The sequence below is a fragment of the Arvicola amphibius genome, chromosome 5 (assembly GCF_903992535.2).
Source record: "Arvicola amphibius chromosome 5, mArvAmp1.2, whole genome shotgun sequence".
Lineage (NCBI taxonomy): Eukaryota > Metazoa > Chordata > Mammalia > Rodentia > Cricetidae > Arvicola > Arvicola amphibius.
This window is the reverse complement of record NC_052051.1, coordinates 134,035,448-134,058,703: the sequence shown is the minus strand read 5'-3', so window position 1 is coordinate 134,058,703 and position 23,256 is coordinate 134,035,448. Positions and strand designations below refer to the sequence as shown.

The 23,256-nt window shown below is 39.5% G+C and overlaps 1 protein-coding gene and 1 pseudogene across 1 annotated transcript in view; one reads left to right on the top strand and one right to left on the bottom strand.

The window, feature by feature from the left end:
- The window catches only part of Chsy3 (chondroitin sulfate synthase 3), a 220,363-nt gene that overhangs the window by 136,866 nt on the left and 60,241 nt on the right, over positions 1–23,256 (bottom strand). The window lies entirely within an intron of this gene.
- LOC119814293 lies at positions 8,525–21,285 on the top strand (annotated as a pseudogene).

The following is a 23,256-nucleotide window of genomic DNA, read 5'->3' as shown; positions in this document are numbered from 1 at the left end:
CACACTGGTCTGCTTCCTTCAGCCAGTTGCCTGCACTGCGTCTTCCTAACTTAGATGATTTCTTTCCCATATATTGTATTCCATGATATTCCCCTATATTTTCCTTACATTCTCTTTTTCCTTGGAAGATGATTTGCTAAAATGTTGACAAAGCTAATTTCATTAGCACTCAATCTAAAGGTTATTTTCTTAGGAAGGATTTTTCTGATCCTGCCTTCAAATCCAAATGCATTTGGTCTCATGCAAAATATAATTAAAGGAAAGCCCATAACTAAAGATGCCCATGGTAATAGAATGCCACAAAGGGCTCTGCTATGATGGGAATACTCTGGAAATGACTATCACATAGTTAGAAAAAATATTTTATCAGAATCCTTACCAAGGGAGGAAGTGTTCATTTTCTAGTACACAAGTGGCTTTAGGCCATAAATTAATCATTCATCAAATGTTTGCTGAAACATTGAGCATGGAAATAAACTGAGTTCAAGCCAGCACTGCCAGTCCTAGACAGCCTTATAGTTTGGTACTATGCAGAGTTGTCCAAATCAGATGATGTAAGTGTGAAGTTGGAACTGAAACACGACCTCTCTTTTCTCTTTAGTTGTGTTTTTTTTCAAAGGCTGAAAAGCGATAAAAACACCCTTCACCCAGTTACATGCATCTTCGTGTCTGACTGCTTTACTAGTCAGAACAGTTCATTCCTGTAGAGTCTCAGCCAAGCTCGGCTTCAAGGTGAGAGGGCTCTGTTCTGTGCTCTTTAACAGTCTTTACCTGTTGAATTGCCCTGTTACCAGCTTCTGTGCCCGCAGGGTCATTCCAGCAACAACACTGGGGACCACTCAGAGCTGCTGATCTCACATCTCAGAATCTTTCTGAACTGTGCTTTGACATTTTGCTTAATTTTGTGTTCAGGCTATCCACTGTTTCAGAGAATTTCTGACTTCTGCCCAGTTTTCCCATGCAGGTAAAAGAAAATTAATTTTCACAAATGTCAGCAAGAAACATTTTCTAAGCACTATTTAATTAAGACCACCTTGTATTGTGTCCTTAAAGGGGTTAAAATGGGATGTGACTCCACTGGGAAGCCTCACTGCTTCGTGACTACACAACCATTTCCCATACAAATAAAGCACTTTCAAACAAATTGCTTTATGGTTAAAGAAGGGGGGAAAGGATCCTTTCCTTAGTTTCATTAAGTAAAGGCTCAGTGCAATAAAAACTGTTCCAACGGGTTTTGGTATTGAATTGCTTTCCCTAAATTATTACTTTTTAAGATCTTATCATGTTCACTTAAATTAGAATTGTAAATCTGGAGAAAATCTTGAAGACAGTTTATTTCTAATGTGGAAATAATTTAGACTTCTGTGGATTCTGCAGGGAGGGGTGACAGGCTTACACAATCATGGGGCTAGTGAGGAGGAACCACCAGAAGACCAGTATTTGAGTTAATCTCCACACCACACCAGAGACGGATGGGGACATTGCGGGAGGTTAAACAGCAGTTACAAGCAGCTCTCAGGTGGACACCGACTACATCTGGGTGCCTGTATGTGTCTGAGGCCCTCCCTTGCTAGTCAACTATAATCCCTAGCCTTGGTGGCAGGCAGGAGGGAGCACACTACTCAAACACTGAGATGCCACTGACACCTTATATTGGGAAATGTGAAACAGTTGCTCACACACCCCACGTCCAAAAAGTGGATAAAGAGCTTTTATTGAAACAAAATTGGGTTTTCTGTTCCAATGCTGAGAGAGAAAACATAGTTCCTCCTGAATAGGCCATCTCTGCCCTGACTCCCATGCCATCTCTGTGCACCTTGCTAGCACACTGACTGAAGAAGTGGGAGAGGTGTGGAGTGTCACAAGGCAAACTCGGGTGTTAATTTCTGTGCTACTGCTGCTCTCCGGCTCTCTAAAGACACATCATGATGATGACTTGAGACTTCAGCTGCCTCTGCTCACTACGTACACATTTTTTACTGACAATGTGTATCTCTGAAAGCAGGAGGCACAGTGATCAACACACACGCAACACTGGTTGGTCTCCTCTAAATGGTAATGCAGTTGCTTTTAAATAGCAATGAAATTATCATAAGCATCCTTTATTCATTCAAAAGTTATTTCCCATCCTGTTTTTATGGGACTATTGTGTTATATTCACCTTCATAATAGTCTAATAGGGAAGTAAATTGAAATGTAAATCTCTGAAAAAATGCAATTTCAACATGAGTGACAATCAAATTACACATGTTTGCAGCCTTATGCAGTTTTGCAAACACACACACAGACAGACAGACACACACACACACACACACACACACACACACACACACTACTTAGATGCCTTAAATTTCAGCTTATAAACAACCATGGTACCTGAAACTTGTTCTGTTTTCTACAAGAGGTATAGAAAAAAAATAAAAAGCAAAATTCAAATGTTCTTGAATGGAGAGTCTCCACTTACTACAGGAAGAATGTAACAACACGAAAAATGATTCTGACCTGGACACTTCAGAAGATGTTTTGAAATAATTGTGAGAGTCCATTTCTAGGAATATGCAAATTACAATCAAGGAGATGTTCTCAAGTTCATTGTCATTTTAATCCAGAAATGCCCTTTACCAAATATGAAACATAGTTTTATATATTGAATTTCAAGAAAATAAAATTCCACGTTTTACTGGAATCCTTCTATAAAATGGGATACACAAAAGCAAAAATAAAAATAATGCTCATTATACTCTGTGTGTTACATTTATAACTCACTTCTGGGTGACAAGGAAGCTAAGGGAAACAATGTTTAAATAGTGTGATTTCATGGGACACTTCTGCCAAGAGACCCTGAGGTGGTAGAATGACGCTCTGCACTGAGGGGAGCATCCACGAAGTTTATCACTGTGCTCTCTAGTAACTGCACTCCTCGTAGCAACTCATAAATTAGAGTTGACTGAGCAAAATAAGAAGAAGAAGGACAGGGTAGTTAGATGTTATTGGCAGAGAGAAAAAGAGTAGAACTGGTTTTGCTTTCAGAGACCTTTTCACATTTCCAATATGCTGGACTAATTGTAAGCATCACCGCTCACTCACCATCTGGGGCCCTTCTTTAGGGTTGGTGCTAATATCGGGGAGCAAAACAACGGTTGGTTTAGATGTGGAATCCAGGAGAATTTTTCATCGTAACAGTTATTCGCTATATTTATTACGGTAATCCAGACATTAGGGCATTGTAATATGCATTAACTATGTAGATGTACTATAGAGTGATGTGGTCCACAAACATGAAAGTTAAAGAGCATGGGCAAGGGAGATGTTAAGAGCATGGATTGCTCTTTCCTAGGCCTGGAGTTCAGCTCCCAGCGCTATGCCAGGAGGTTCACAACTCAGGAACTCCGGTTCAGGGTGATCTGACACCTCTGATCTCCATGGGCAACTTCCATATGCCCTGTCATTCATATGCAAAAAACTGCAAACATACATACATACACACACACACACACACACACACACACACACACACTTAAAAATGATGAAATGAAATCTTAAAAAAGAAAGTCAAAGAATAGCCATAGAAAACTTGCATTGCTGAGTATAACAAGCTGGTGAAGGCACAAATAGGTATTTAGAACTCATGAGCACAGAATTATTTCCTATATCATACTGTAAATCATACAACCAAATCCATTCAGCTCTCACTGAGGAATATTTTGAGAAGAAAACCCCTCCTTTCAGGTGACAGATTTAATCTGTTTCCTCGGTAAATGGCCCAATTTGTTTATCCAAATAACAAATACTGACAGCCAATCACCCTTGTGTGTGGATTGGTGCCGAAATAAAAGGAAGGTGCTAACATCTTGTCCTTTTCTGTGGATCACACACACTTACATGATAAGGCAAGACGCTAGGTAAAAATAGAAATGAAGACTGACTTCTAAACTGATTGAAATCCCAGCTAATAGAAAAGTCTGGATAATCAGTCAGCAGACATCATGTCTTAAAAACATAACACATTTGCTCTTTTCTCATTTTTTTTGAGGATTTCTCATACATATGAGTTTACAGAGAGCTTGCTTCTGATGAAGGAAACATAAGAAGTAGAAAAAATTAACTGGAGCAGAAAGGAGCATGAAGGTTTAGTTAAGATTTGGTAAAATGTGCAAAAGAGAAACTTCTTGTGTTTACACATGTGTGTGTACTTTGTGTGTATGTACATGGGTACATGGGTGTGCATTTGCTTTCATGTGCTAAGGAAACAAACCAGACTCTGCTAGAGTTCCGTCCTGGCTAAACAAACAGAAAGATCCATTACCATGGAAACTAACAGGAAAAGCAATTCATGGGTCTGTTTTCTCCCCACATTTACAGAAGGAAGATCAAATTGTACTGATGTACTTAAAACAGTGATTCAAGTATAAATGAAAATATCAGTAGTTTTAAAAGCTCTCCAACATTGCTAGTTGGGTATTCAAGGTGGTAGAAAGACAGCAAGCAAGTACAGTTGTAGCCATAGGAACCAGCAACAGGCATGACCCCTCAACTTAGCAAAGATTATGCTATTATCTGCTTACTGATGAATCAGAATGAAAATCTTATTACTCAACATTTCATCAGAAATATATAACTAATAAAATTTTTAAAAAGAGTGCTACAGAGATGTCAGTGATGTAACAAAACATAAACATGGCTAATATAAATACCAACATTCATCTCCCAGACAAACATACTTACATATTCTATAACACTGTGGTGATTTAGATGAGAATGGCACCATGTACTCATATATTCAAATTCTTGGTCCCTGTTTTGAAATTTTTATTTTAGGAAGGATTAAGAGATATGGACTTTTTGGAGGAAGTGTATCATTGGGGCTGGGCTTTGAGGATACAAAAGCCCTTGCCAGGTTCAGTCTCTTGCTCTTTGCCTCCAACTTGTAACTGTTCTGAGACTGTATATGCAACATGAAATCCAGCATGCAGCCATGCTCCCTACCATGTGATGGCCATGGATTCCTCCTTGGAAACATTAAGAAAGTCCCAAATTCATTTATAATTTGCCTTGGAAAAGTAATGAAGACAACCAAATGTTGAGGACTTAAGACTGTGTAAATCTCTCTCTCTCTCTCTCTCTCTCTCTCTCTCTCTCTCTCTCTCTCTCTCTCTCTCTCTCTCTCTCTCTCTCTCTTCTCTCTCTGTCTGTCTGTCTCTGAGTACCTACAGCAGAGATGAAAAGAAAACCATGCAAATGACCAGAAACACTATGAGATGAAGAGGAGTTGCTAAAGGTATAAAAGTAAAAATATGAGCAAGTTTTGGAGCATATCTTACCAGACAGAATAGAGCACAGTAAAATGGAAACTGATCCCCAGTAATAACAGAAGAACTTCGCCAAACAGGCGAGCCAGCACTGATGCGATGTCATGTTTGGCTCTTAAACGTGAATCCAAATCTCTGCCCAAATAACAAACAATACTGAAAAAACCCTGCCCACCCCCATAAGAATCCAGATTCTATTTTATTGTGTGTGTGTGTTTGAGAGAGAGAGAGAGAGAGAGAGAGAGAGAGAGAGAGAGAGAGAGAAAGAGAGAGAGAGAGAGAGGTGTACGCGTGTGGGGGTGGGGTGGGGTGTACACATGCTACAGCATGTATGTGTAGAAGCCAGGGGTATCTTCAACATGTCTTAAGATAAGACCTCTTCTGTTTGTCTTCTGTATATGCCAGGATAGCTGGCTCACAAGCTTTCAGGGATTCTTCTGTGCTTGCCCATCATCTCCCTGTAGAAGTGCTAGATTGTAGATACTGTTGCTACCTATCCATATTTTATGTGGATTCTGGGGACTTTAAGTCAGCATCACATGTTTGTATGTCAATAATTTTACACAAGGAGAAATCTCAGATTGTCACATTATAAATATGCATCTTGGTTGGTTCCGATATACCTGATCCTGAAGGCAGAAGGTCAGAAAAGCAGCACAAAACATCACAAGGGGCTACTGAAGGCTCGCTCCAAGCACAGAGCTGGGACTTTCATCAGAAGGAGGTGCGTGAACAAGGCACTAATAATAATATTCAGAGAAATAGGTTTGCCAAATTTGTGTTTTAATAAGAATTTCTGTAAAATAACAATATAGGGAAAATATACACATCACACTGCTAATGTCAATAACTCATAGAAACAGAATGTTCTAATGCTCTTTGGCAGAGTGCTAATTTAATTTTACTGCCCATTACTTTAAGTGGAAAGAATCACCATCTCTAATCCCTTGTGTGTTTTTAGTACATATCTAAAGTATCTGTTTTTCCTACTCAAATGGCATAACTGCTAACCCAGAGAGTTTTGAGAAGAGTACCAAGGTTCCTTGTAGGGCCAGTGACTTCAGAACTGCAAATACACTAGGCATTGTGCAAACAGATGGCGCAAGGCTTCAAAGGAAACCCACAAAAGCTCTTGACAAGTTAATAATTCCATGATTAGTTTTGCATAGAGTTTTACATGGAGTATCCTATAAACAAGAAAATCTTGAACCAAAGATGAGGGATAACAAGTGGGGAGACAGGCAGAGAGGTGACAGGATTGAAACAGTAAAGAGAGCAGATCAATCCAATGAGCCGTGAGGAGGGGAGAATGAGAGAGGCAAAGGAAAATCATTTAGGTATCTGAGCTGAATGGGTGGAGCAGTTGGTGCGGTCAATTGTAGAGACAAAGGATGAGGAGAAGTGCTAAAAAAAGAATGAGTTGTTTTGGAATATATGATAATGTTTGATAGTATTTCCATTATAAGAGTAATTGTCAGAACCATTTGCAACAGGTGTAAAATATTAATTTAAATGTGACTACAGTATATTAAAAAAACTCTTCTATGTGATATATAAAGATGGGGATATGGATATCGACAGGACACAAGATTAGATGGAAATGCAGGGATCTAAAGAGAAGGGAATAAAAACTTGAACGAAAGATGAGGGATGACTTGTGGGGCGACAGACACAGAGGTGATGGGATCACAATATCCAGAATGCTGGCCAGTTAGGGTGTCAGACCATCTGATGAAGAGTCGAAGTCCAAGAAATATGTTTGACCCATAATCCTGACAAAACTCTTCAACATGACAGCGTTTAAAGGCACCAAGCCATAGCAGTACATGCTAAGCTCAGGGAGACTGAGGAGCACAGTGCGGGAAGGGAACTTTTCCCCAGTCACTGTTAAGTCTGCTAAATCATTGGAAATGTAAGGGTGTTTTCTAAGGTGAATAATAGTAGTCAAGATTGCTTGTTAAAAAAAAACAAGACATAAAATAAGGACAGGCAGACATTTCTTTGGTAAATAAGGGTGTACTATACCTCTCTTATATGAATACGATTGTGTTTGGGCACATAAAACTATGTAATCATAATCTTGAGGTTAAAAAGGAAATAGTTGGACTGGAATGTTGTCTGTTGGAAAAACAGAAGGACTTAAAGGTACTCCTCACTGACAGCACAAACTCTTAAGACTGCCTCAGTGGCAATGCATTTGGGAGCCCTGGCCACCCAACAGGAAACAGCAGGTAACACAAAGGAAGGATGTGTCCTTCTGCCTCTTGTTCCCAAGAAAAGTCTCTGTGGTCAAGGGGTTTCCAGAGAGTTTGATTTGGGTTTCTTCTCTCCCAGGGATCTCCTAAACCAAACAGAAACAGACAGTTTTGATTTCCTTCAGTTCTGGTGTTAAACCCAATTGACTACGGCTGCACACCTTCAAGACACTTTCTTTAAAGGCTTTCCTTTTTTATCTTTATGTGAATAAGTTGGGTTGTATTTGTATTGATAGGTGTACGTGGAGATGGGTGCCACGGATCTCATATGGAGGAGAGTTGGGTGTTTACGCCCACCATCCACTTTATTTGAGACTGGGGTCTCTTTTTTAATTCTACATATCCCACCTTAGCTAGACCAAGAGTTTCTAAGGATTTCCATCTTTGCTGGGATTACAGGCATGTACTACTATTCAGGGCTTCACATGCAGTCTGTGTACTCAAATTTGAGTTCCCATGATTGTGTAGTAAGGGCTTAATACACTGAGCTACCCCCCGCCCAGGACAACATTCTGTATTTAATTATGTTTTAATGCTATGTGTACAAAACTCTACATCTACAACAAAAGACATCTCATAGACTATCTGAAGCATTTTATCTCAGCCTGTTGACATTCAACTTCTCCAAATGAAACACCAAAAAAACAACAACAGAAACAAACAACAACAAAAAACAAGTGTAAATTGTGTTCATAGAGAATAAATACAAGGTAAGATATTATACAAGCAAAAAGGTTGTTAAAGTCTGTCAAAGTTTCTTATTAGAGAAAGCAGTGTAGAAAATATCTCAGGCAAGCTACTTGTCTTTCATTAGTCGCCACCACCATCGGGATATAAAAGTTCCTGCTTCGAGAGGCACAGACTATTAAAGAGCTACAGGAAAAGCAGGAGGAACATTGATGACTGGAGAAAGCCTGGGGCAGTGGAAAGACTAGCTTGTTAGGGGACCTAAGTTTAGCGATGGGGAAACAGCAGGGGGATAATCATCATGCAGCTGGTTATCTCCAGAATGTCAGAAACAGGCAGCGTGCCGCACTCGCTGAGCACTCTGTACCTGCACAGCATGGATACAAACACACAAACAGACAAAGTGCCAAATATCCTTAGACTCCCAAAGCACCTCCCCAAATGAGTATCAAGCAGAGCCTTCGTGTGTCTAGCTTTTGGAGTTTCTTTACACTCCCAAGACTACCATCCTGATCCTAGCTCTCATCTCCCACTTGGCTGGATGACTAAAGCAGTCTCCTGAAAGACACAGTCATCCTTGGATGCTCAAGAGCATCACTTGCGCCATGCTCTCTGTGGTGATCATCCTCTCTCCATCAGCACCTCCCTCTTAACCTGTATCTCAGAAGCCTTAAATAGATACACCCGCTGAACGAGGCAATCTGAGATTCTAGGTGCGATAGATCATTTTGGTCTTGTGTCTAATAATGAATGTTCAACTTGATCTCTATAATGCAGGCATTCTAAGGCTTGAGAATCAGAGGGACATGGACCCAGAGTTCTCCTTCTCATTCCTATGCTAACCAAACCTCCTATTTTTGCCTCATTTTCTCTCCCTATTCAAACAAATATTATTAATGAATAAAAATAGTACAAAAGTCAAATAACAAGACATGTTAGAGATTTACTTTTAAAACTATTCATTTATTATTAATGAAAACATTCAAATTCACATTTCTATTGCAAAGTATTTGTACATTTCAAAGTAAATAATACTATATCACTGAAATGTAGATATTAAAATTCTCAAATATTGTAAAAATAAGCATATTTAATAGAAGATGTGGCATTATTCATCATTTGCCACTCAATAAGTACCTTCATGTTATGTGGCTAAGGAAATTATCACCTTCATTTTAAGTGTGGTATGGAAGTACCCAGAGCACAAGAGAACGTCTCTTCTGCATTTTAGCTGCTTGGAAATTATAATTTGGGTAAACTTACAAACTCTATGGATAATAATCAAAGCAGTTCAAGTAACACTTCATTGCAAGTTACAGTTTTAAGACCATAAGATGTTGGAAGACCTTGTGTTTGACCTCAACCACTGTTCTGGTTATCTTAGAAGTCACATAAATTCTGAAAAGAAGCCAATTGATGAATGTTTCTAGATATTCCAGAGTGTATTCCAGACAGAGATTTCAAATAAGTGACTTTGGAAAACAAATAGGGCTACCCCCCCATGAACTTACTCTTTAAATAAGTTAATATCTAAAATTGAATGTCTTGGTCATTTCTAAGTGATAAGATTTAAAAAATGATTAATGCTATCTCAAAAGGTGATTATTCTCCAAAAATATGGGGAGTACACACCAATTTTGTGTGTTTCTGAAGTCCTGAAACCCAAATGTAAGCTTTCAGCATTCATTTTGTTCACTAATGAAAATTCAGATAAAATTAGACTCTAGGGTCTAAAATTGATTAGAAAAGAGCAGGCTGCTTTTATCCACTCAGGTCACTGTCCTGTTCTGCTTCCCTCTTATTTAAATACTGCTATAATTCATTTTTTTTAACTGAACCTAGCCTTGTTTCCTAGGCATAAGAGCCCAGATGAAGGAAAGGTCAGTAGCCCAAAGTCCTTAGCACCAATTCCTCCTTAGCTACGGCTGTGCCTTGGAGGGCCTGGAGCTTAGAAAAGGTAACCGAGCATGACTGAGGAGCATACAACCTTGTTACTTCACTGTTTAGCTTTAGTCTATGAGAATCAAGATTGAGCATGCTCTGGCCATGACAAAACACATACGAAACTCTAACTACCATTTCTTTGAAAGCCACGTGTCTGTCAACAAGAGACATAGAGGTTGATTAATCCTTACTACAACAAGTCCCATAAATGCAATGCATTGCACCACATGAAAATCTCATTGACTGGATAATGCTTCTCCCACACACACTGCATTGTGGTTTTGATAACAAGAACCTAAGCTGCCATGGATATCCCACCAAGTCTTCACAGTCTAATTAGCAACAACCACACACTCAACATTTAAACAAAGCACACACACACAGTGTATAACCATTGACATGTCTGATAGGCAGTTGTTCAAGGACAGCACAGACGGAACATTTTGAGTGGAAATGTCATCTGAGAAGCCCTGATAGCATCCATGTTCAAAGCAAAGCAACCCCAAGGTTAAGCACTGGACATAAAAGTTTTTAAAAAGCAAACAGGACCAGTCTCTATGAAAGAAACAAACAAACAAATGAAAACATCAAGAGAGCCATTTGGAAGCATAGCAGAAAGTACAGAAATTGTACATGTGATTCAACAAAGGCAATGAGTATACCATATTCCAGCTACTGATAAACGTTTATGTTTGTTTAGATTTCATTTCTCATTAGGGTTTAATTTTCTGTAAATAAATGCTTTTTTTCATAGTATGAGTCATAGGTCTCTCCAAGGGTAACTGGTGGTATTCTGCTTGTCAGAGAGAAGGCTAACTGATAGGGACTTCCTAGTATTCTGGGAGGAGGGACCACCTAGGCTCAGCTTCTCGGAGTTCTTCTCCCCAATAGAGCGAACTGAAACATCCCATTAGTTATAAGGTCTGCATAGGCTGAGCTGCTGACATTTTCAAACAGGCATTTACCCAGCCAACAACTAACCCTAGGCTAAGCTTCAGGCATATGCTCCTGCTCCCCTACTGTGCACCCTGGACATGATAAATATCTCTGTAAGACCATGACAGGATGAGGGGTATACATACATTCTCTTCTCTTGTTGATCTTCAGCTCTATAGATGTTTCCCAGCAAAGTCTTCCATTGCTTTATCTCAATGGGTTTGCTATCAGAGCACAAGTGTTGTGAAAACCACTGTTAACTTAGAGGTAAAATGGGAAAGGAAAAGACATCAACATTATCATCAGTGGAAATGCAGATTTGGACAAGTGCACTGCCACTGGTCATCCGATCTATGTGCAGACCTGGCAAACAGACCTTTGAAAAGGAGGCTGCTGAAATGGGAAAGGACTCATTCAAGGGTGCCAATGTCTTGGACAAACTGAAAGTTGAGCATGAGTGTGGTATCACTATTACATCTCCTGGTGGAAATTTGAGACCAGAAAATTTTGTGTGACTATCTCTGATGCTCTAGGACACAGAGGTTATGTGGAAAACTCCATTCCAGGCACATTTCAGTACTGTGCTGTCCTGAGAGTTGTGGCTGGTGCTGGTGAACTTGAAGCTAGTATCCCCAAGAATGGGCAGACCTGTGGGCATGACACTCTGGCTTAGACATTGGGCGTGAAACAGCTAATGGTTGGTGTCAGCAAAACAGGTTCAACTAAGCTACTCTACAGGCATAAAAGAGGGGGCAATTGCTATGGAAGTCAACATTTACATCAAGGAGACTGGCTACAAGCCTGACACACTGGTGTTTGTGCCAACATCTGGTTGGAATCTTGACAATAGGCGGGGGACAAGTGCCAATATGCCTTGACTCAAGGGATGGAAAGTCACCTGTAATGATGGGAGTCCTAGTGAGACCAAACTGCTAAAAGTTTTAAATTGTATCCCATCACCCATTGATCCAACTGATAAACCTTTGCAGCTGCCCCTCCAGGATGTCTATAAAATTGATAGTTCCAGCACTGTCCCTGTGGGCCAAGTGGAGGGGACTGATGTTTTCAAACCAGGCACGATGGTTACCTTTGTACCGGCCACTGTCACAAGTCAGGTAAAATCTGCTGAAATGTACTGTGAAGTGCTGAGTTAACAGAACTGAGTGAAGGCCCAGGACAACATGACCTTCAACAAAAGAATGTGGATGCCTAAGATGTTACACGTGGTGACATTTCTGGGAACAGCAAAAATGACCCACCAATGGAAGCAGCTGGCTTGGTCACACAGATGATTATCCTGAACCACCCAGGCAAAATTAGTGAAGGTTATGGTCCTATACTGGATTGTCACACATTTGCCTAGCTTACAGATTTGCTGAGCTTTGAAAAAAGATTGCTAAGCACAATGACATATGCCTTGAATTGCAGCACCATGTAGGTAAAAGGCAGGCAATCTCTGTGAGTTTCAGGTCAGCCTGGTCTACATAGTTCCAGGACAGCCAGAGCTCTATATAGCAAGGCCCTGTCCCAGAACAAAACACAGCAAAACAAAACAACCATATACACACGCACGCACACACACACACACACACACACACACACACACACACACACCAAATTGATTTTCATTCTGGTAAGAAGCTGGGGAGATGGCTCTAATTTTTGAAACCTGGTGATGCAGACATTGTTGATATGGTTATAGGCAAACCCATGTGTGTCTGTAGTTTCTCTGACTATCCTCCACTGGGTCATTTTGCTTCATGTGACATGAGGAAGACAGTTGCTATGGGTCTCATCAAGGCTGTGGACAAGAAGATTGCTAGTGGTAGCAAGGTCACCAAGTCTGCCCAGAAAGCACAGAAGGCTAATACATTGACCCCTAATACCTGCCACCTGTCTTCCTCAATGGGGGAAGGAGGTTTCAGATCATTTGTCTACATTGGCTACTTAGGATTTATAATAAAAGACCGCTTGATGATAGCAATGCACTGTAAAACCTCCCAAAGGAAATAATGTTTGGCAAACCATTTAGTATTTATTTATGCATTTATTTGGTGTGCGTATAAATGTGCTTTAAGTTATTAGTTTTTAAATCAATATTTTTAAATGGAAGACAACTAAAATCAGTCATGGAATTTTGAGACCCATTTAAACAATGAAAATAAAAAGGTCTGCTCCTTACCCCCATGAGCCTCCTAGTGTTTATGCTGAACTTATGATTCTTCCAAGCAACAACATATGGACACAAAAAGAAGCCACCCAGACAACCACCCTCATGTACAGGCAACAGAATTTCACCTATGACAAATGTCATAAGTCTACGATAATACAGAATATGGGCTTACAACAACCTGGGTGTAAATACTAACAGTGATTTACATATCTGTTTTATAACAAAAATTGGCACAATTCCAAATAACTTGCACTTTTTCTCTTTGGCTGTACATGGAGTTATGTTAGTGAATTAAGTTTTTAAACATAAATTATAAGAATATAGACATTTAAATCTGTCTAGAAACTACTCTGGTGAAAGTACACTAATAATAATTAATAATAACTAATAATGAAATTTCCAAGAACATTGGGAGTTTTTTAAATTCTATTTATTTTTATGAAATAATTGTTTTCCTAATACCTTTTCTTAACCGGAAGCAACATGCATAAATCCACAAAACGCTCACCATTTTTCTAAATCAGTATAATTCCTAACTGCATTCTTAGTACTTATCCTTCTACCCACAGATAAGCATATTATCTCACTTTTCATCCAAGACACTTGGTTCTGCAGGAGATTGAGACTGTTAAATAAAGCCACAACTGGTCAAATGCAGAGATCAATTGATTGTGGGTGCTCAGCCCCAGTAGAGCCATCTAAAGCACAAGTCCTACACTTAATGCTCACAGAACGTTATGGAAGTGGGGGCCAAACAGGAGGACCACAAACTCTGCTGTGATGAGAGCTGCACCCATCATCTCAAAAGCTTGGCTGCCTCAATAAGGAGTGAACAATTGCATCACAAGTAGACATTCCACCAGATATAGGGAAATTTCACAGGGACTCGATGCTTAGAGAAAGAGCTACAAGCAATTAACAACTGAAGAGATGAGGAAAATGAGCACTCCAACTGACTATCCAGTACCCTAAAATCATAAACATGCAGGAAACATGTGTATATGTAAAAACAATGGTTAAAAGAAGTCCAGTGAGTTTCAGAGGAAGCAGGGGTGTGAAGGACATGGGTGCAATAAGAGAGAGATGGGGAAATGATGTAATTATACTTTAAATAGAAAATTAAATTAGCAATATGCTCTGATCTATTCTAACTGTATTGGTGTATGAATTGCTATGAACACTTACTTGATTCTGTATTTAAATTGATGTAGACTCTCAAATGGAATGTTTCAGTCTCTTCCATTCAAACTTGATGATATACTAATATATATTGATAAGACAGAATGAAAGGAAGTGTGTTAAATATAATAGTTATTCATGACCTTTGAATTTAAATGTAGCTCAGCACTGGCCAAAAGGAAATAGTCCACGATGAAAATTTTGATCAAATTATATATAATTGCTATTAAGACATCATTCCATTTTCACCAAAGGGATGAAATGATTTCAGGAATTTGTTCAGATGTGATTGAACACATGAGAAACAAAAGGCATTCCTTATCTCTCCCACATATGCAAACACTTTGAGATTATATAGGAAACTAAGACAACAGTTTTAGAACAGTTAATTGGCGGGTTGCTTACACATTAGAAAAAGTCTTCAAGGTACGGTGAGACATGGGGGGGTTACTGAAGAGTGAATTTCTATAACCTGAATACATTATGCATAATAAAGAACCTAAAAATAAGTGTTAAATCCATCGGTGAAAATAAAAATATATTTAGCATCTAAATCTTATTAAAAGATAAGCCCACTACAGATCATTACCTCTCATGAACAAAGATACTAACGTGTTTGACAAAATATTAGCAAACAGAGACGAACAATGTGCTAAAAGAACACCCAAGTGGGATTTATCCTAGATATGCAAGAAAGATTCAGGGATCTATTGCGCTAATCTAAGACAACTAAATAAAAAACAAAACTTACAGAGCCATATTAATAGTTAGAGAAGAAACTGACAAAAATCCAACATTCATAAGAACAGGGGACTCAAAAGTCTAAGTAACAAGGAGGGTTCTAGCAGGGGATGCGTGGATCTCCTTGGGAAGAGGAAATGAAATAGATTTTGCAAGTGGCCTGTGGGTGGGTGGGGATGGGAATAGAGGGGATCAGTGCCAGGGGATAGACGGAGAGTACAGGGAAAGATGACTGGAATTGGAGCACATTTGGTGGGCAACGTGGAAACTTAGTGGAGTGGAATCTCCCTGAAATCTACACGGGTGATCGTAGTAAAGACCCCTAGTAATGGAGACTTGGGATTCTATCTTATCTTCTGTAACCAGGCAAGGCTTCTGGTGATGAGACTGGACACCAACCCAGTCACAAAACTGTAGAAGGCTTTTAGATCTCTAGCCCCCAAATCACAACATAAAGCCTTTTATTATTAGGAAAGCTTGGCTTGCTCCTAACTAGTTCTTACAATTTAAATTAATCCATATTTTTAAATCTACATTCTTTTATGTGGCTCAGTTACCTATACTCTGACCTGCCCATGTTGCTTCCTCTATGTCTGGCTGGCAACTCCCTTTCTTCCTCCCAGAGCTCGTTATCCCCAGAAATCTTACCTAGCCTAAGTTTGCCTAGATAATGGCCATTCAGCTCTTTATAATAGCCAATTGATCAATCATTATGACGCATTTTCGCACAGTATTAAGGAAGATTCCACAACACAATCCTTTGACCTACAATCTGTCATCCACCCTGAAAGATGTGCTGTGGCAATGGTGGCAGAGAAACCATTGAGTGACCAAACAATGAGTGGTCTAATTTGAGATTCAGGCCACAGAGAGAGCCCACCCCAGTATTGTGTGGATTAGCAGAAACCAGAGACAGGATAGCCCAGGGTCCTAAAGTAGAACAAAACACAACTGATATATATGTAATTAAATAATATATATATAATTAAATAATAAATAAAATAATTCCTACTGATGTTCTCCTAGACTCATAGACCATTTCCTAGCCCTGTCATCAATAGAGAGCAGATAGGAACAGCCAAATAGTAGGCAGAGAGAGAGCCTAAATTAGAGATCTCCATCCAGTCCCTCCCTCAAAATTTTGGATCTCTTTGGAAAAAGGGAATGAGGAATTGTTGGGACCATTTGGAGTCCTGGCCTCCAGCTGCTCTTCCCTGCTAGAAATCTTTACTTTCCTTCTGATTTGAGTTACTGAAAGCTGTGTTAAAGTTGTTTACCAGCTCTGCTTCACAAGCAAGTGTTGATTGGCCTTGAGGATCAGAGGATAAGGTTTTCACCTGTTGGCCCACTTGACTGTTGGGTATATAAGCCTCCATAGTGCTATTGAATAAAGGGCTTCTTACCAGTGACTAGAGGTCCATGTCTCTGTCTCTCTGTCTTGTGTATGTCTTTGTACGTTTCAACCTCCATCTCCTTGCCCGAAGCTTGGGAACTGTATGGTAGTGCATAGAGCACAGACAGGCTTTGTGCGCTGCAAGGAATTATGGAAACCAGAGGGATTGAGAACATGGCCCGCAGAATCAACTAAGCAGGGCTCATGGAGCTCACAGACACCAAAGCAGCAACCATGGAGCCTGCATGGGCCTGTGGTTCTCGGCATAGATGTTCCTGCTGTTGGCTTGGTATTTTGTGGGGACTCCTGACAGTGTGAGTCAGGTGTCTCTGACTATTTCACTTGCTCTTGGGATATTTTTTTCTCCTACTGGGCTGCCTCACCCAGCCTTGATGTGAGGGTTTGTGCCTGGTCTTATTGTATCTTGCTGTGTAATGTTCGTTTAATATCTCTGGAAGGCCTGTTCTTTCCTGGGGTGAAAAGGAGATAATAGACCTGGGGGCAAGGGGAGGTAGGAGAGAAACATGGAGGAATTGAGAGAGGGGAAGCTGCAGTAGGGGTATATTATATAAAAGAAGATTAAAATAAATAAATAAATAAATAGAGGCAAGCTTCTTAACTCAATGTATAATATATTTAAAACAAATATTTCATCATCTAATACTGTTTACCACAATATCAAGCTATATCATTGCTATGTATGCCCACACACTACAGGGAAAATCCTGTAATTTATTGTGGGAATACAAAATGGCACAACAAACATGAAAGATAATTTGCTGATTTTCTTGAGAAGGTAAACACATTCTTGTCATAGGATCCAGCAATCACACTCTTTAGCATTTCCCTTTTGCCGCATCTAAAATGGTTCCAAGGACAGACCAGATTGGGGTGGAAGGGAATGAAGTGAAGACAGACAGACCACAGAAAGAAAGCTAGAATTTGGTGATATAAGCGCCAAGACACCACAGCATCGTGGAATCTCAGCATGCTTATTATATACTGTTGTACTTAGGCAGGGTGATCACATAGAGCTGGACTTCAAGGTGGGGTCATTAGATACAGATAAACAAGGAAGTGGGGCTTATGGTGAACGACTGGATCAGGCGGCAGGTTTGGCTAATCTTGGTAGGAGTAGACTTTGTAGTGAAGCCCTCTTAATGCTGTAACCATCCAGCGGGATGAAAGCTAAGGTGGATATATTCTGCACACACTGTCAATACTTGCACCAGGTCTCCTGATGAAGGCTTTGTCATGCCTCTGAACCTCATCCCAGTGAAGGCTTTGCCACTCCTCCATGAGTCTGAGGCTCTGGGATCTTTGGCATGGCCAGTTCATATCAACATACACATTCACTCAGGACTTCATCCACTCTGAGATTTCTCTGTTCTCCACAACCTGTTTTAGTTGAAAATTTATATTCACATAAAAATTCACAAAATGATTGGTGACTGAAGTAGCCCTTTGCAGAATTATCTGAACTTAGAAATTATATTTTTCACCGGGCAAATAAGAATCAAGGACTTAGCAGTGGGACATATCAAATGCTAAATGTATTGTGCTCTAGAGTCTGGCATTGTGTTTCGTGTCTCTCATCTCTCATGCCAGTCCTTAGTTGGGGGAGGGAGAGAGAGAGAGAGGAAGAGGAGGAGGAGGAGGAAGAGGAGAAGGAGGAGGAAGAGGAGGAGGAGGAGGAAAAGAAGAAGCTGGAGTTCAAGGTCATCTTCATCCTATATAGCAAATCTAAGACCATTCTGGGCTTCATAAAACTCTGTCTCAAAAATTAGGAAAGTGTGTTGTCAATAAAAGAAAAGAAATGACATAATACATGGGTAACTCTGAAATGCACATTAGTAAACAAAGAAAGACCAATGTGAAAAGGCGATATACATGCTATGATTCCACAGGGCCCATGCTCTAGACAGCTACAGGCTAGAAAATGGGGGCATCAAAACAATAAAGATCATCAGAGGTTTCCAGACTGGGGAGTAAAGGATGAAGAAGAGTACACAGAGGGTTTATAAGGAAGAGAAAAGCTTTGTAAGACACTAAAATATGCCATTGTACATTTAGTCAAACTCACAGGATAACAATACTAAGAGTGAATTCTAAGTTCAACTATGGATTTTGATTGGCAGGAGGTTAATGTCTAGACTTATTGTAAAAATACACTCTCTGGAAGAGATGCTGGCAGTGGAACCTAACCATGCATGGAGTAGAAAGTGTGTGGAAAGCTCAATACTATTTTCTCACAAAATAATAAGGTTTTATTATTTTATTTATGAAAAAGGTCAAGTCAAAATCTCACTTTAATTTTACCACTTACTATGAATTGAAAAGTTTAAACACTGTATGGTATCATATAATATATAAGCCAGGCATCAAAATACTATGTTAACTTTTAAAAGCTCATTCATAAATTTAATATTCCAATATAACTTCCTTTATTAAATTAATTAAGTTTTCAGTATGTGTACCATTACATCCCCACATTGGGTGCTGATAAATGCTAAAAGCAAAAAATAAAATAAAATAAAATAAAATAAATTTCTGATTTAGATCCTTGATGCAGGAATAAAGGATACACTCAGGTCACTGGGTGCTAGGAAGAAGATGTGAATCTTTCTGCTGCTGCTCTTCCAGACACCAAGTGAAGGAAACATGAGCCCAGTTATTTTGCTCCTGAATTTCATTCTCTGAACTGCCACTCATTGCTGGCAAAGGCAGATCCCCAAATGTACCACCTATCCACGTGCATTTGGCCGTCCTGGGAAAACAAAAGGCCTGTGGGGTGGGGGTCTTACTGCTGGGTCTCATTGATAATGCTTTTATATCACCAAAGGCGATTCAGATGGTTCTGCTGTTCTGCAGCCCCAGTTCAGAAGTCAGCAGCTGTAGGTTAGGAGTGAACATAAGCATGCCTCCACCATCCTCAAATAGAACAGCTGCTCTTCTGGCAGGTCGGACTCATGCGAAAACTCCCAGCATCACTATGCCAGGACAATCCCACATCACAGCACTTAACTTTTCAGGGCCGTCGTGACAGTTTACACACCCAGAATGGCCCATTCCATTGCTTGCAGGTGATTCACAAGGAGGGTCAGGGTGTAGCTAACTCAGTGTCATGGGACTCAGGTGCTCAAAGGCATCCTCGGAAATTAAGAGCTCCCGGAAGCCATTACACTTAGTGGGAAATATGATTTGCCCTCAGATACATCTGATGAAATTTGAACTTTACATTTTAAGTAATGCAGGATAGTAAGATGTTTTGATGATTACAGAAAACTGAGGAGTGGTCAATGTATAAAGAATCCAGGGCAGGTGGGATTTTGCAAATCAGACCAAATCAGAACGTTCCAAAACAAGAATGCAACCTAAGGAGGTTGCCAGTTTAGGAATGCCAGTTTAGGGAATGCCACAGTATTTTGGTTTTATGGGGAGTGGGGTAACTTTTCTTGATAAAGTAAGCAGAAATAGATTGTGCTTTGTTTCGCAAGACACTGAAGGATTCTGAGTTTAAAAGCACCTTATTCAAAGTGACACGTATTTTAAAAAGTGCTCACTTGGCAAGGTGATGAGCATGAAGAGCCAGCTCATCAGTCTCCCAGGAGCGGTAATGAGGCCCTTGATCAAGGCTCTACATATAGAACCTAGGGAAAGGAGGTTTCACAGAAAGACAATAGAGACGACTGATAATGTCTAACAGCGATCCAACAATAGGACATATTAGGGAGTAAGAATGTATATAATCTATTCAAAACATGAATGAAGTAAATTGCATCTAAAATTATCCTTAAAATTCAGCAGTAACTTAAAAAGAAACACTTTGTAGTCATTAGAACAGGAATAAGAATTTGATATGCAGAGAGCAGCTAGTTACGTGGGAATATAATTCAGAGACATAAAAAGAAGCAAAAGTTGTTCGTTTATTTGAATATGCAGTTATAGGTAGATAAAGCTTAACTATTCATGAGGTTTGACGGTTTCTAACTTTACTTTAAAAATATAATAAATAAAAAAAGGAATGAGTTATTTCTGAGAACCAGGTGATGATGTACTAATATATATATATATATATATCAGAAATCATAACTGATAGGACTACATTTTAATAATGCATAATCCGCAGAGACAGGATGTATGACATAAAGGTTTCATAAACACCACAGCTAAGAATTAACTCACACTTAATTAAGGAGCCATCAGAGAGAGCAGAAAAACAGTGAACCACATGACCGCTCCAGCCGAGATGTTAGAGCAGCAGAAGGCATGAGACACAACATGCAATATAGTAACAAGCGTGATTCATCATACGACTTGATCGGTGGACTAAAGTTCAAAAGGAAGTGGAGAATGCTGGAGAGGCCAGAGAATCCTGACAACAGTTACAAGTTGAGAGAATGGACAGAAACCAGACACAGGCAGCAGAAAGCACTGGAAGAGGCACCGTGTGGGAGCAGGGCGTTCTGGACAAACACAGAAGCACTTCTCTGCAAACTGTTCATTTATTACAAGTCTGATTTTGAGAGCACTCTGGGTGAGCAGATGGGAGAGGGCTGGGTATTTTTTAATATGCATCTAGACACAGACACACAAACACCCATGCACAGCAGAGATGACATTGGGAGCTGTGTTCACCATCTGCACTTCTCTGACGAGGGCTTCTGAAATAGATACTAGGATATTTGCTGGAGTAAGAGGGGCCACTATCATCAAGAATTTTTAGGTTATATTAAAAGATCAGGATGTTTCCTTCTACAGATGCAGGTGGAAAGGACTGAAACGTTGGAACAGAAAGCATTCCAGAGATAGAAATCCAGGGTCTTCCTGTCAGTCCCTTTCCATGCTCACAGCTTCTCGTCTTTTTATCTTTCTGAATCCCTAAACATCTGTTTATATAGTGGTGTTATCTGGAATGCTTTGGACTTGGAATGGCCAGATCATTAATAAATTCTTAGTTGAAGCAAATACAAAATGGGGGTGTGGGGTGGACAGACACTTAAATACAAATGCAAAGAGAAATTGCTTAGCCAAAGGGGTAGCTCCCCATTTCTGGAAAGGGTTGAGTGTCAGATTTTAGCCCAGTTCTGTCTACAGAGCAAAAGCTAGTGACTCCAACTGGAAGGTACAGTAACAGGCAGAGATTAGAACACTACCGGATTAGTTACTTTTTGTTGCTATGATGAAACTCCAGGGCTAAGAAAGAGTTTATCTGGCTTACAGGTCAGATTGAAGACTCCATAATGGTGGGGTAGGCATAGTAGTAGGTGGCCAGAGCAAGAAGCTGAGAGATCACATATTCAAACACAAAAATGAAGCAGAGAGTGGAATAGGTGGTGCAGTAAAGGTATAGACTCCCAAACCTCTCCCCAGTGATGTACTTCCTTCAGCAAGGCTCAGCCTACTAACAGTTACATAACATTTCCCAAAGAGTCATACAAACATGGGAATACATATTAAAATGCATGAGTCTATGGGGACATTTCTCATTCATATAACTACAGCTGTTAACGCAAGGCATGGAAAAACATCCCTTCATCCAATGACATTGTTCAGTACTAAGAGTAATTTGTAAAACTTGGTTCTGGGTTAATCAAAAAGAATTATGACTATGTGATACATTATGCTTGTGTCTTAGATCTCCAAAAGATTGAAAAATATATTTGTATACATTACAGATGATATCATAATTAGTGAGTTATTTAAGGAAATTAGGCATAGATAATTTTTATTATCTATTAGAAATAAATAAATGCAAAAGTACACAGTTTGTGGTGACAATCAAACAAGAGAGGTAGGCTAAATAGAAAAATAACAGTGCACGTGCTTTTAATAAGAGTCTTATATGTTCATTTCATATTCAATTAAGCTTTTAATGGATTTCACTATGAGTTCTTTTTGAAAAATGGAATCAATTGAGCTTTTGTCGCTTATCAAAATTCAAGCATGAAATCAAATGTAAGACACACTCTCACACTGACGATTCACTCCAGGTAGAATGTTTTTATCCTTAGCTCTCTGTCTTGTGACTGACAAGTAGGCATCTCCGATCAGGAATTCTTTCTTGTTCTCAAGAGCAGTCTCTCCCTTCTACTCTAACAAGGTCTCAAATAAAATAAGTTAAATTACTACAACTAATATTACTGAGGGATTTAACCCTTACCTGGAATTGAGTTTATTGACTATAATTAGATATTAAATACCACTCATATGTAGATACAACCAGGTATTTCTACAGAAAACCAGTGAGTGTCTGCTATAAACATGTCTACAGTCTATTGCATGTCTATAATCTATATGAAAATAGAGTCACAAAGAGAATGAAGATAAATAATCATACAATTGCTTAGAGAGCAAAGAACTGTGAAAAAGATAACAAAGGCCAAAAGAGTTCTAAAAAGTCATAACTCCTTAAATTTATGGGGATGGGAATAATTGAGAATGTCTTTGGAGGGGAATATTTGAGAATGTCTTTGGAGTGAGGTTAACCATGTTGTGTGTCAAGCCAGACACACAATATGAGTAAGATCTGCCAAGGCAGAAAACCACTCCAAGGACAGTAAATTCCATCTGCACATTATCAAGGACCACCAGGACTTTCTATATGAGATAACTGGTCTTTAGGACTTAACGACAGAG